At 39.8% G+C, this 15,440-nt stretch overlaps 1 protein-coding gene across 4 annotated transcripts in view; it reads left to right on the top strand.

Moving 5' to 3' along the window:
• INPP5A (inositol polyphosphate-5-phosphatase A) overlaps window positions 1–15,440 on the top strand; it is a 232,590-nt gene that overhangs the window by 72,625 nt on the left and 144,525 nt on the right. The window lies entirely within an intron of this gene.

Genomic DNA, 15,440 nt, shown 5'->3' with positions numbered 1-15,440 from the left:
CTGAACTTAATGGGACTCACTTCTAAGTAGACATGTTGAAGATTGCACTGTTAGTTGATAGTTGTAGTTCAGCAACCTTTAGAGGTTCCCCACACCTGATTTAAAGGATGGGAATTATATGCTAATAACTAGATGTGTACTGTATATTCTCCGACTTTAATATCCCCTGTATAAATAGCACATTCAATCCATCCATGCAAATTATGGAAATTCCCCATTGAATGTTACTACTGGTTGTTGTTACTGCCCAGCACCCTTTGTTTTCCTCCTTCTTGTGCATCTTCTCAGTACCACATTCCTTTCTTCTTTGCCCTCTGAATCTTCCAACGTTTAATTCTGATTGATTCAGGCAACCCATATTTTCTTTGTGAACATTTATGACATCACAATAGCTGGTGATGTGTGACATCACATGGCTTCATGATGTCATTAACCAAATCACTCAGATTGCTGAGTAGCATTAAGCAGTGCCTAATTAGTAGGGAAAGAGGTTGAGGATTTTGAGAGCCAGAAAGGGGAATATGAACATCACTGAAAGCATGTGAATATGTTTGCAGCAGACGCTAGAAATCTTTAAGCTTAAATATAAATGCTCACACTGTGATCAATGCCAGTACCTTGAGCTAATGTGACCTTTTAACAAGGGAATAGTAACTGTGCTTTAATATTGGATAACATTATTAAATAAAGAGCATTATTTTACCTTAAAATTATGTTCTCCTTATTACAAAAATGGTAAAGTTAATTTTTGTTAGATTAATGGTATTTGAGCAATATTTTCCGTCAAGCTTGGCTCAAATAATTGGTCATTAATTGAAAAAGGAAATTGAATTGGATTTATCATGTACATAAATCCTGTGCAAGTTATTAATGGGACTCAGAAAATATCATTGTGTTCCCAGAAACGAATGGAACAGGCTGCGTGTCTTGTGAGCATATTAAATGTGGCAGTTAAGGAGTTTCGCTAAATATCATGAAATGATTTAGGAAGACTGACATAATTGAATTTAGCACGGAGAGAATTCAAAGACTTGATTAGCTCTGAGGGACCATTTTATCTCTTCTTCTTTTTATCTCTTGAAAGTTCCTTTCCTCTCCCACCCCCAACATTGCACCAGGCAAAATTGCACACAATCACCAGGAGGTGGAGCTGAGGTATTATTTTTACACAAAATTAGCTCCCTAATATACTGGACATAGGAAGATGCAAGGACTAGTTGTTGAATGTGCCTTTTCCATGGAATGTTTGGAGACTGTGCTTAATGTGTGCTGTATATTACAAGAGGAGTGATCACTTATAAGACCTGAGTGACTCATTATAAATCGCTTGGTATCGGGTCATTGTTTTATTTAATTAGGTGACTTGTGACATGAAGCAACCCTGGGTCCTTTATAGAGGTGCTTCCAGGCCATTGCTAATTTCTGCTGGGATTCAGGACAAATGGTGGTATGTGCAATAGTTGATTTGCAGCTTTTGCACAACAAGCCTACTTCCCCCAAATATCATAGTAATGAAATGCACTGGGAATGCACTCGATTTGGCTTTGCAGCAGCTTCTAAGCTCCCTGCAAAGAAAACAGATTGAACTGAATGCTCATAAAATAGTCAACGTCATCTAATCTCCCTGCAAACAAATAAACCTGAATGTTCTAAAATAGATCATCTGGAAGCACCTAAAAAATGCAGTTGCCCATCAAATACTGAATTAAAGCTTATAGACTAGTCACCCATGGCAGGTAAGACTGTCCACCCTATGCCCCATTTTAGGCTTATTTGTATGGCGCAAATGGCCAAACATAGGTATGTGGGGGCAGGTGGACTTGAGAACCTTTGAGCTAAGACATTTAGAAACTTTTGTAGACTTTTTTCAAAGCTGAGGTAGAGTTAGTCTCTGTGATCTGCAAACCGAGCTGAAGTTGTGCTGTCTCCATGGGCTCCTGTTTTGTTTTGGTTTTTTCCACTGGGGTGGGTGGCAGAATGCCTTTAACATTCGCTCACCATTCACAGACAACTAATTTTTACCTCCCATCCCAATTAATCGTTGGGCCAGATGGGATGACACTTTCCCCGGTGGGAGTGGGAGAGTGCCTTACCACCTCAACCACTTCCCTGCGGATGCCGCAGCCGTTTGGTTGAAAGCGAAGCACTCAAATGGGGACCTCTAGTCATGCACACAGGCACCTTTCACATGGCTAGATTCCCAGATAAATCCAGTAGTCTGTTGCTAAATCTGAGCTTGTGCATGCGGAATGTACATAATAGGGCCCGTCTGACTCTTGTGCCTCTACTTGAATGGCTAGTAGCATATAGGAGCGATTGAATCAAATGATCTGGCTAGGGCAGGGGGAGCACATGAAAAAATTACCATGAACAGGCTACAAGGCCAAGAAACATGAGTTTGCCTGTTGCACCCTAACAGGACTTTGAAGTGAAACATCACAAACATAACGACACTTTAGCACTATTGTAATGAAGTTTTTAATTTGAATATTGCTAGCGCTCCCAGGAAAGGATCGCGTTGGTGTTGTTGCTGAAATTATGATGGCAACTGTAATATATTTAGATTCCGCTTTTCAGCCCAGTTGCTCTGTATTGCAATCGCTGCAGTATCTGAAGTATCTATCTACCAAAACACATATTTGCCATCCTCCTCCTCCTTCATCATTCCTTTCCCCAATCTGTTATTCATTACCCTTGCTTTGTTGAATGATTCATTAACTTATTTCTGCTGTCTGAATATAGTTTTTAAAGCTCTTGATACCAGAATACGTGGTGGGGGTGGGGGAAGGTTTTCTTCCTTACTATATACCATACCTGGAATCCAAAGAGCTACTTTAGACAAGCCCAGGAACTTTGGCAAACCCAGTGAGATGATTAATTTGTTTGTATTTGACCGACAGAGTCATCTTGCAAATTGTTGAAAGTGCTGTCACTTTCCTAATATATTTGGTTTGTGCAAAATTATACTTCCATGTGAGCGTCCCGTGATGTTGGACGTGAGGCAACAATTCCAAGAATCATGAGCTTTATTTCTTTAGGGTGCAGAGCAAGATATGCAGTTCTTTCATTCCAACTCTCTATGTACATTGAGCACCGCCAATAATATAAGAAATGCACCAGCAAAGTACATAGTGCTTTATAGGTTAACTTAATGAATGAGCTTTTACTTTTGCTGCTGTTTGCCCTCTTCATTACTGTTTTGATTAAATGTTTTATGTTATTTTTAGCTTGGTTTGCTATGTCCCTCTGTCCTGGGACCCTGCGGTTGAAGGAGCTATCGTTATCTAAAACTCTAAATTTTGATAGTGGATGGGGGACATTTATTATTATTTGCCAATATCTTTGCAACTTTAGTTAATTGAACTAAAATGAATTTTTAAAGTAATAAAACAAAAACATGTGTATAAAAAATGATAAGAATGACAGCAAAGACTTTTCTAAATTTTTGCTGATTCTAGAGGCAAACTGTCTCTTGTATCTTTGTGTGTGTGTGTGTGTGTGTGTGTGTGTGTTCAATTACAACAATCCAATAAAAGCCTCATTATAACAATGCCAAATTATAATACCATTAATAATGCCAATCATTCAAAAGTCAAATTATACAATTTAGGTGACCCCCTGCATGCTAGAATTGATGGTAAGATGATTTACTTTATTCCTGCATTCCAAAATCGTATCTTTTTTACTTCCCTGAGATTTGTGCTGTTGCAGAACTTAAAGGATGTAGTTTTGTTTTTCAGATTTGAAACTGTCAGATTTTATATAAATTCATTATTATTATTATCAACCAAGCAACATAGTTAACAGATTCTTTAATGTCTCTGCAACTCTTCCCCCCCAAAAAAAGTTTCTGAATGTGACTTGAGTGAGCCTCACTTTTTCTCTTTCTACAGTGACAACTACAACTTCAGCGTAAGATACTGGAATTCAAATCAAATTTTATTAAACGGTCACAGACCAGATTAACTCGTACAGCTAGTCAGCAAAGCATAACACCGGGAAAAACAAAGGACAATTTCAATACAGATTAGGCCATAACAGCAATTTAAAATTTGACAGCATAAATAAAATTAAGTATTTGCCTTCGCCTGCATATTGGCATTGGAAAGCTCTTGTTTCCTGCGCCTAATAGCGGCTACACAGAATTTGGCAACAGATACTGGAATAGATGTGTTTAGCTAATGTAGAAAATTAAAAAAAAACAAAAAACAAATCATTTCTGTGAATTAAAAGGAAAAGACCAAGAACTGCTTTGTCTTGGCTTGCATCAAGTGTAGAAAGCAGGTATATTGAATTAGCATATTGAACTGATCCCCGAAACAGGTTTTATAATGTATTAAACTGACACAGTGTTAATAAAGGATAAATGGGAATACAAATTTAGATGACTCAATTAAAATGTATCAATTGATTTAAAGTCACTTTTCTTTCTTTCCCCATTCTACTTGTACTACACTGCCTCATTATATTCTGAAGCTAGCTTTGCTGGGCTAGAAGGAGGATGTAAAACTTCATGGTGGTTCACGGGTCTTTCCGATTTTATTCAAGTCCATCCGTTTTGATGAATTAATTCAACAAAATAATTTTAACTGGATTTTGGGGGGAAATGCAATTAATTGTGACTGTTGTGAGTTTTGTTGCGTTGTTATCTTCCTTAGGGGTGGGTCGTGTAAAAGCGCTGTTTTGAAGAATGACTTTAAAGGGTTGCGTTCCCCCCACAAGAGTGTTTTGATGAAGCAACTAAACCCTGTTACCTCTTCCGCTTCCTCCTCCTCTCGGTCTTCCTCTTCTCCCTCTGACCACTTGTTGTCATCCCACCACCATTCCCCTGGCTCTGAGTCTTCTTTCCTTGGGGGTTCCCTTGGGAGTTCCCCAGTTGGTGTCTCCCACCGCTCCGCTGCACCCAGCCAATCCATGACCACCCCACCAACTAATTCTGCCTCATTTTGATTCTCCAAGCCAAGCGCTCCCACCCCATTGTCCGAAAAGGCCAATTTGGTTTGTCCCATTCAGCAAACAAAAGTGGGTCTCTTCAGGGACACCTGGAGTGGAGGTGCTGGAGAGAAGACAAGGCTTACAGGAGGGGCTCATTGTAACCCCCCCCCTTTGAAATGACAATGAATAACTACCTCATGAAGATTAGGGAGAGCCTCTCTGCTGTGTCCAGGCCAGGGGGGGCAATCGCAGAGGGTGGCAGCCTCCCTCCTGGCTCCTTGAAGACCAGAGGGCACTCGCTGGAGGAGGAAAGAGCTAGGACAGAAAGCCAGTTCAGCCAAGGATCCATTGAATCAAAATCCAGCAGAAACAGGACTTCCGGGTTGGCGCCATTGTTTAATGGCGGATTCCCTCCGAGCTCCGGAGGGAATCGGCTCCGTAGCGTCTGGGTCTGGCCGCTGCGGCGAAGCGGAGACCCTTAAAATCACAGGCGCGGATGCCTGTGAACACAGAGACTCGGCGGGCACCATTTGCGCCCCCCCAATCCGCGACGGAGCCTTTTTAAAGGCTTCGGAACGGAGGCAGGGTGAGGCGTGGTGCTGAGAGTACTCCCTCGCCTACGGAGTGAAGCCGCAAGCCATTGACAGAGAGCGCCAACTTCTTCCAAGACCGATTGGACTCTAAAACATAAACCCGTGAGTAATACGGAGATTGGAACCCTAAAAAATTTTTAATTTGGGATTTGGAACGAGCGGGAAGGGGCTAAAAAGGAAGTCCACCCCCCCCTCTTTGTAAACAATTTAAAGCAAAGGACTGGGCAGCTAAGGTCGAGAGAATCTGTTTCTTGTTTTTTAATGAAAGATCCTGACTTCACGGTTTTGACACTACAAGAAGATTTACTGGAGGATAAAAATAATTTTGGGAGTCGAAATTTCACCCTCCCCGAGACCCGGGAACGTCCTATGAGAAAGCCTGTTGCATTGAAGATTTTGACAGCTGTCAAGTGAGCTGTTAGTCAGCTAGTTGTCAGCTGGAAAAAGAGAACATTGTTTCTGCTGTTTTTGCTGGTTTATTCGGTATAACTTGTTGAAAATAAGGAGGGCTGATACAAAATAACTGGACTTTTGGTTTTGAGCTGAAAGGAACATTAAGGAACTAAAATCCCCCTAGAGGGGTAACAGGGATACTACATCACAAAAATGGCTGGAGTATGTAAAATCCAAGCAGAATTGGACAGAGCACTCGTTCTCTTGGGAAACTTGCAAGATGAATACAATGCTTTGTCTACAAAGGTATCACTACTACATTGGACAGTAAACAACAGTTTTGAGCCTGATAAGGACTTGAAACAGGAAGCCTACTCAACTGAACAAATAAATGAAACTGAAAGTGTGGATACGATGGAGCAATATGTTGTTTTCGAAGAAAATGTAGGAGGAGCAGGAGATTTGCAGGAGTCAAAGGAGAGTTACAATATGAGGCCTGACATGATGATAAAAAAGGACAATAAAAATAGGATGTGGAAAGCCTGGTCTGAATGGGAGTTTGGAAAATGGAGAGATCCCCTTTGGAGGAGATCTGAAGACCTGAGGATTACAAATTTGTTGAAGGTGAAAGCTGGAGCTTTGGGGATATTTGGATCTGAAAGAAATTTGAAACAAGAGTTGGAGCACCCCATAGGCTTTGCTTTTAAGTATGGAGGACTGGCTGGAAGCAACATGGATTCTGTTGGGCCGGAGCCCCTCCGAGACTTGGGGCTTAACATCAAGGACTATCAAAGAGACCGGCAGAAAGGAACTGAGAGAGATATAAGGGCCTCGGACGTGAGATCTCCAGGCTAAATAAATAATATAAAGACTGATGGATATTGGTTGGGGACTGGAACCGGGAAAAGGGTGGGTGGAGGTTGGGAATCCAAAGGGTACATAAGGATAATTCTGCTTTTTATATTTTGTTAGTGGTAAGGAAATTGGGTAAATCGTGGAAGGGAAATTTTGGTCGACTTTAGGAAAAAGGTTTAAGAATAATCAATGAGGTATAAGTATTGATGTGTGATTTTAATAAGGTAAAATTGGTCTTTTCTTTTTAAATTAATTGAAAATAAGGCTGTTAAAAATTAATTGAGGAAATGGGAAAAAGAAGTAAAGTAAAACAACAGTATTTTAGAACAAATGTTTAAGTTAAGGTGAAGAAATAAGTTAAGGACTTGCTGAACTGACAATTTAAATTGGAATACAAGAAGGGGAGGTGTGAGGAGGTCTGAGAAATAAGGTTAAGAATAACAAGTATCAGAAATTTTGTGTGTTTTTTCTACTTTTTTGTTTAGTTTTGATTTTTGTGTTTTTTTCTTTGTTTTGTTTATTTTTTGTTTTTGTTTGTTGTGTGTTTTTTGAAAATGCCAATAAATATTTAATAAAAAAAAAAAAAATCCAGCAGAAACAGAGTCAATCACTGCAGCCTTCTCCAAGCCTCTTATGTCATTACTTCCCTCCATGCTCTTCCTGAGGTTAGCACAGAGAAATGCAGCATTCAGCTGGCTTAGCGAAAGGTATTTTAAAAGTAACAGAAAATCCCATTGCACTTTCGGAGGAAAATTTTGTAACCAGATTAAGCAGTGTGGGTTCAGCCAGGGCACCGTTCGCTACGGTCTCCGACTCTGTTGACTTACACAATGTCCATTGATTTCAGTGAGGCTGGCGCACAACAACTAATGGCGTTTTTAAAGTTTGTGAATGTGGCTTGGCAGTGATTAAAGTAGGAGCCAGAGCCTTTTGAAAGGCATATATTATGCTGGATGAAGTGCTTTGCTTGGAACGGAGCTGTCTCTCAAAACTCTTGTCAGATGGTAAAATCTGAAAATAATTGCTTGCAAAATAATGAAAGGCTGTGTGAAGAAACTTGCTAATGCATTTGCTCGTAGACATTCAGCTAATTCATAAATAAGAACATCGTGACTCGCTGGAGTAATAGCATGAATACTATTTAGTAATATGAACTAATGGACATATTGGAGCTTGTGAATATTACATTTGCTATAATGAAGTATTGATGGCAGAAAAGAAAGCAATACTTCATTCTGAAAACTCCTTTTTATATTGGTATCATGAGATGTTCTGACGCTGCAGCGTCTTCTCCTGCATGGTTTTTTAATAGAAACCTCAACGCTTTTGCGTTCTTTCAAAACGCCTGATTTTTAAATTAACTTGATTGATGAATAAGTATCCTAAATACTGGGCAAGCTTCCTATTATATTGTAGATTGCTTAATTAGAATTTGACATGGCAGACATTAATTAATGAAGTTTATTTATAGCTTTATTTGCATAGATTAAAAGCCTACTGCAGTTCTGAAACCCGAGACAAAAATACCACAATGTTGTTCAGAAATAACATTTGGAAAACATATTCCAGAGAGATAGTGGCTGCTAATCTATAGGAAAATTAACTGCCAGTACAATCCTATGCAAGCCTACTTGGAAGTAAGCTTCATTCATTTTTATGGGATTTACTCGCAGGATTATATTATGGCACCTGAAACATAAGAAATGTATGATGGCACAAGCTTTTGGGAGGCCAAACCCACTGCTTCAGCCACCAGTAAAACAGCATTCATAAAAATATATATGAAACAAACTATAATATTGGACTGCAGACACTGAATGTTTGTCCAAGAGAGGAGTTGAAAAACAACCATATGCATTCTCTTCCTACGGTGAATTTCCCCTTAACTTTAGTTATGATGTCCACACTGTCTTTAACCGTAGTTAATGCCAACTAGGTCTTCTGCTTATCTAGCATTTGAAAATAAGGCTTGAAATAGATTAGTAAGTTCTGGTTATCAATGACTTTCACCAGAGCTGTTAACTATGTTTCTTCATAGCTATATGGTCATTAGGCTTCTTCAGAGTTTGTTTTCGGATCCTTATTACCCTATTTTCAAGCAAGCATCCCGATCATCTAGCGCAAATGCATTTTTTCCTGGCAGCAAAGAACATTCAAAATACAGTAATATAAAAGAGAAAGGGCCAGCAGCTAAAACCAGCAATAAAACGCTGTTTGACTCATGAAACAAAAGCCTGCTAGAATATGAAGAATTAGTGAAGAACAGTGGGGAAGAGGACCAGTTGTACAAGGTGTGTCATATTTTAGGAGCAGCCATTAAGAAGGCCATATCATTTGTCCCTTTCAGCTGTACATCTGTAATAGGTGGGACACAAACGAGGGCTTCTCCATCAGATCTTAACGAATAGGCAGAATGATATGGGAGAAAGAGGTCTTTAAAGTATCATGGGTCTAAGCCATTTAGGGGTTTAAAAATGATCTCCATTACTTCAATTGGACATTAGACATTACAACCGTGGTTTGATAGCTTCTGGGTTCATTGCACAGCCCTACATAGAAGCCCACCAGCATGTCAAACCTTTTTCACTAGTACCATCCTTGATATTTAGTATGGTGGCATAATATTAATCCTGGGCTCCATGTCATACATTAAACCAGGAGTTTTTTGGATTATATTTAACATAGCAGCAACGCATACATAGGTACCCCAACATCCAGGATAAGAAGAAACAAATGGGTAGTAGTCTGTGTTTGACTTGGTTGATCATACAGTTTAAAGGCTTTCACTATTTATGCTGTACACCAGTGCCTAAATCACCCAAGAAGCCAAGGAAGGATTTTCAAGGCAGGATCCTGCTGCTGTACATAAGAATCAGGGGTGGTTATCTTGTGGTTCTCTAGACATTGATGGACTGCGTATCATATCATCCCTGACCTTTAGCCATGCTGGCTGGGGCTGATCGGAGTTTGATGCTAGAAAATCTGGAGGCCCATAAGTTAGCCACCCCTGCTGTATATAACTATGTCTATATGAGTATTAAAATGCAATTTGTTTTAAACTGTTTTTAATATTATATTTTAAATTCTTGTGACATTCTTTGGCACCTTAGAGTGAAGGACAGGTAATAAATCCTAATAATAATAATAATAATAATAATAATAATAATAATAATGCAGTTTGAGTGTGATATGTGGATGGAAGAATAATTTATCATATTCCTTTAAAGAAAACCCAAAAACTGTTTACATCAATATCTTCTTCAGTGTACAAGACAGTAAAAAGTTCTGTTTACCATTATCAACTAATGCCTGGCATGATATTCCATGCCAGACCACAAAACTTTGTGAAAGAGGGGAAAGAGAAAGGAAAGTACCTTCTGTCCAATTTTATTTAATGGACAAGATAATTTCTTGGCCTCTAATGGTAGTATTAAAATGTCAGAAATACTTATTTGTTCTGTTGTTCGGTTTAACAATGGTTGCAATGTACAAACTCGGACCAGACTTCTTTTGACACTGGGGAAATGTTTCTACTTAGTTGTAGAGGGCTTTCCAAGTGTCTATTGATCAGTGTTCTCCAACAGCACAGAAATAATGTGTCTAATTTAACTGGCCACATGGAGGAGTATAGGAAAAGCATTACTTATCCCCTGAAAGGCTTAGAACATCAATAGGAGGACATAACATTAATGACTTTCCTATACTCCAGCCTCAAAAATGGCTAAATGAGGAAGAAATTACGCATTTATTTTCCTATAATTTCACCAGTTGTCTTGTTTTACTGCAACACTAAGGCATTAAGAGTGAAATGTCACACCAGAACTTCTTTCCTGACAATCTGTCTGATGTGCAAACTGTGCAGCTTTCCTTTTCCCCCACCCAAACAGAAGCCTTAAAAAGGTAGAAAGGTTCCAAAGAGCTGTCCTACTTGAACCCAAATGAGGAGTCATCCTAGCTTAGTACTGATCGGCCTTGACTGGCAGTGGCCTTAAACTCATCTTTGCAGATGGCTTTTCCCAGATTAGCTCCTAGATATCTTTATCACACAAATGCCAGCTATGCTCTGCGCTCTGTGCATACTAAGCATGGACTGTGCCACAGAGGGTCGAATGGACCTGATGCGAATCACATGGGGTTACTGTTGAAATCCTTCTCTCCCAGTCTGGTCTCCTCTCATACCCAAAGGATGCTTTTGGAGGCAGAATGTCACGTGGGGAAAGTCGGGCAATCCAGCTTGGGAGTCATGGCTTAACCCAGGCTGTGGGAGAAGTTAGTTATCTATTCTGTACTATGAAAATAAATAAAAACAGTATTAAAAAAAACATCTGGCCCTTCCACTGGTTTAACAAACACTGTAAGCAGAAGGGACAGCAAAAGATTGTGACATAGAATGTTATTTAAATATCATCAGTCTGGAGTGAGTTATATTGTGCCTGACCAACTATAAGTTTGTGTTTAAAACATGCCCTGGTACATGTTAGATCAAATGTTGTTGGACTTCCCCACTTGTCTGTGTGAACTCTATAGCATTGGGTGTTCTGATGGCTATGATTTTTGGGAACCATTACTATTTACCTTTTCATTGCATAAAACTCTGCCATCTTATGCTGCTATCACAGCGTTGGGCTACGTAGACTGGTTGTCTTCATATCCGAAAACTTATATATCAAAAGCTCTTCTCTGACCAAATTGCATCCTTCCATCTATTTTTATAAATTTATTTTATAAATATTTTTTAAAAAATCACACATAAAATTAAAATCGCACCACAGCATTAAACATGCAAAAACTATGAAAACAGAAATGGGAGTGGGCTCTTCAAACAGCAGACTCAGTCATAAGCCACTTTCCAGAATAAAAGTGCTATCTGAAAATAGGGAAAGGCAACTTGGACATTCTGGAGAGAGAAATCCACAAAGCCTCTCCTCTTCCGTGAGGGGAGGGGTTGCAAGCGGGACTCGCTTTGCAGGGGGGCGTGGTTGCCCACCCTGTGTCACTAGGAGATCCGGGCCTGCATCACGCCCTCAGCCGGCCAATCCGGCCAGCTGGGGGGCGTGGTTTTGCTGCATTTAAAGCAGCCCCGGGCTCAACCTGTTTGTTCCTGCACGCACACGGTAGTGCCACCACCAATAATGCCCTGTGGTGTTAAGGCTCAGGCAAGTTACATATGAGTGTATAGAGAGACTGTCCTTGAGGTAGCCTGGTCCCTGCATATTGTTCCAGCAGAATATTATAATGCTTTTTATAATTGCCCATATGCTAATTTTCAAATTAAACTAGTGACTTTGTAAAGGAAAAGAAACTGGGCATTTTTTTTTACTGTCTAAAAGTGTCAACTTTGTGTCTCCTTATTCCAGGGGAAGACAAAATTCTTAGTTCATGCTAACCTTGTGTTTCTCCATGATATCCCCTGATGCTTTGTTAATTTTTGTCTTGGCAGTTCTGTGCACCTAAATCCCACACTGAGATACAAATGCACGGATGCTGTGGCTGTAAGGTTATACGAATGTCTTCTTTTGACACTTCACTTTTCAAAGTGAGCTACAGTCTAATCCCTTAGTTAATATGGTGCATGAAAACAGATGATACACTGATGGGTTTTATATATGTATGGGGACTTTAAAACTGTGATAGAAACAAAATCCAGAGATAATAAGAATTATAAAGTTTTGCGACACTACGAACACAATTTTATGTTGAGTATCTCACAAAAGCATTTTTTTAAAATCCTACTTTATATGAAAATAGGAATCATGAAAGAAATTATATATTTTACTAAAAAGACCCACTGAGAGTAGTGGTTTTGGGTGTCTCGGTTTCTGGATTAGCAGTTTAAATAACCCCAAAGAGACTTGAGAAAGCTTTCTAAAAATAAAGTCCCTTCAACATACCTTTTATCACTGAACAACTGAGATATCTGTGGTCACCTTTGAAAAATCCGAGAGAAAAGTTGTTCATCATGAAATGATTGTGCACATGTGGAATTTTGTAAGGAATATAGACACATATTAACATATGGAATATAGACACACACACACACAAAGCTTTGTAACAGCTGCATTTGAACATTTCCGGATCGATTTGCAAAACAACAAAGTGGTTAACACATGAACACTTGTATTCTTTCCTGTTACAGTCTATCTCTAGTTTTCTTTCCTCCAGATAACGCATTATACTTTGTAACAAAAGCTGTACTACAAATGTTCAAATAGCAGGTTAAAAACAAAACATGGAAATATGAGATGAGCAACTCAACCACCGAACCAATAACACAGCATATTATGAATCTAAATTGTCAAAAAGTTCACTTGACTAATTTAAACACTGAAGATGTCCAGTTGGTTTTTCTTTTGCTCTGTTTTGTAAATGCGTGTTCTTTTTGTATTTTTATGATGTGATATGCTTAACAAACAATAACTTGAGGTCAGCATATTAACAAACTGGTATTGTTTAGTACAGAATTAGGAGACGCATATACCCCAGAGGGTATTGATACTCAAAGGCCGTGAGTTATAATTGTATGGATAATGTAACTTGGGACAAAAACTCTTCAGACTAGAATTCATGCTTTTCACTGACGCAGGAATATTTACCTGTGTTCTGCCAGTATATAATACTGCACTGAGGGCCAAGGACGGTATTCCTGTCTATATTCACTAACTTGGAAAACGGAGAGGTTTTCATATTATTGTTGCTCCTGTCTGCGCTAAGTATTAGTCTGCCTGAAGAAGGAGGAAAAGTTAAAGGTAGAAACTCAGAGGCTTGAGAGAAACTCAGGTCATTGAAAGTGAGCAGGGCACCGTTCTGTATTTGCATGCAATTACTGTGCTGAACTGATAGCTCAAAGGAAACATTGTGAAGGTCCCATAATAGTTATTTATCTACAGGGGTGCTCAGATGTAGTTATAATTTTGAGTGTTTGTTGATTGTGTATGCTAAGTTTTGCAACATTCAGAACAAGTCTGAGGAAAGCGTTAAACTTTGGCAGAAGTTTGGTTGGAATCAGTGGGACTTGCTTTTGCGTTTAGCAAAGAGACAGCTAGGGGGCTCCCTGAATCTGCAGGCAAGACAAATAACAACGAATACTTTAAACTTGGTGTAGTAGCTCTCTGGCTAGCATTTCTCAAGCAAAAATATAAACACAGTTTTGTGTTGTTGGGGATGTGTTCTGTTTCGTATTTCCCTAATTGCCGCCATAGATCCTGGGATATAAAACCATTCAGGGAAATTGTTCAGAACATACCTCAGCATAATGTTTTGCAGTTTTAACCCCCCCCCCTTTTAAGGCCAAAATGGGTACATCTTTGGATTTAAGGTGCACGTTTTTCTAAAATGCAGATTGCAGCTAAAAGTTCTGAAAATTATCAGGATTACAGGAGGTGTTTAACCCTTGTCCTCCTGAAGAAAATCACTTCTTCGAAGCCGCTATTTGCATTGAGGGAAAATTGACATTTGTCATCATTAGCTTGCATCCATCTAAGTCGTACTCAGAGAAGGCCTACTGAAATTAATAACCCTAAGTTAGCCATTCCCATTAACTTTAAGGGGTTTACTCTGAGTAGGAACAGCATTGAACACAATCCACCCATTATCACCCAGCCCCAGTGGATGCTATTTGCAACTTCAGACATAGAAGTTAAATGCAATGATGCTTTTAACATATAGTTTGGCCCCTAAGCACCAAGGATGAAGTGGATATCTTGTAGTGCGATGGGGTGAGCTCCCATTGTTCAGTCCCAGCTCCTGCCCACCTAGCAGTTCAAAAGCATGTCAAAGTGCAAGTAGATAAATAGGTACCGCTCCAGCGGGAAGGTAAACGGCGTTTCCGTGTGCTGCTCTGGTTCGCCAGAAGCAGCTTAGTCATGTTGACCATATGACCCGGAAGCTATCTGCGGACAAACGCCGGCTCCCTCGGCCTATAGAGCGAGATGAGCGCCGCAACCCCAGAGTTGTCCTCGACTGGACCTAACGGTCAGGGGTACCTTTACCTTTATCTTACCATATGCACTTACTTGGCAGTAAGCACCATTGAAAAATAATAAGACTTTATTCCAAGTACACTTATATACCAAGCTTTATGCAAACTTCCTTTTTAAAGCAAGCTATTCTCCTTTGAGCACCATACCTTAGAGTTGGGGGTTATGAGTGAGATCAGGGATGGGGAGTGAGATCAGAGATTCAGAGACATAGGAAAAGAATGGGAAAGGCTAGGAATGTGGATCAATGCTGGGTGGGGGCATTATGTTTATGTGCTGTGACATTTGCTGGAGTTCAGCATGAGGTGGCAGACATTTTGAAGACCTCCTTGTTCACCATAAATAGGTCTTGTTATACATTCACATTCAGAAGTTCTGCTGCAGCTGACCATTACTGCTATGGTCAATCCAGTTTTGCTCAACCTCTGTCTCTCTCTGAAAGCTGATCACCCACCCTATTCCCTTCTGGTATTCTTTGTCAGCGTTGGCTGGCATGGATTGCATGAAACGCCATCATTGTGACTAGAACTTCCCTTGACCATACCTTTTGTATCCTTCATGGCAAAGGTGAGGGTCCTTACCTCCCCTGCTTGCCGCAGGGTGACGTTGACAGTGGAGCAGGACAGCCCACGAGTCTTATTACCTGATATCACGACATCATCTACCCATTTCCCCCCATGTACGCTTT

The sequence above is a fragment of the Podarcis raffonei genome, chromosome 5, assembly GCF_027172205.1.
Source record: "Podarcis raffonei isolate rPodRaf1 chromosome 5, rPodRaf1.pri, whole genome shotgun sequence".
NCBI classification, from domain to species: Eukaryota; Metazoa; Chordata; class Lepidosauria; order Squamata; family Lacertidae; genus Podarcis; species Podarcis raffonei.
Note: the sequence above shows the minus strand (reverse complement) of the source record. Positions and strands in the feature narration are given on the sequence as shown.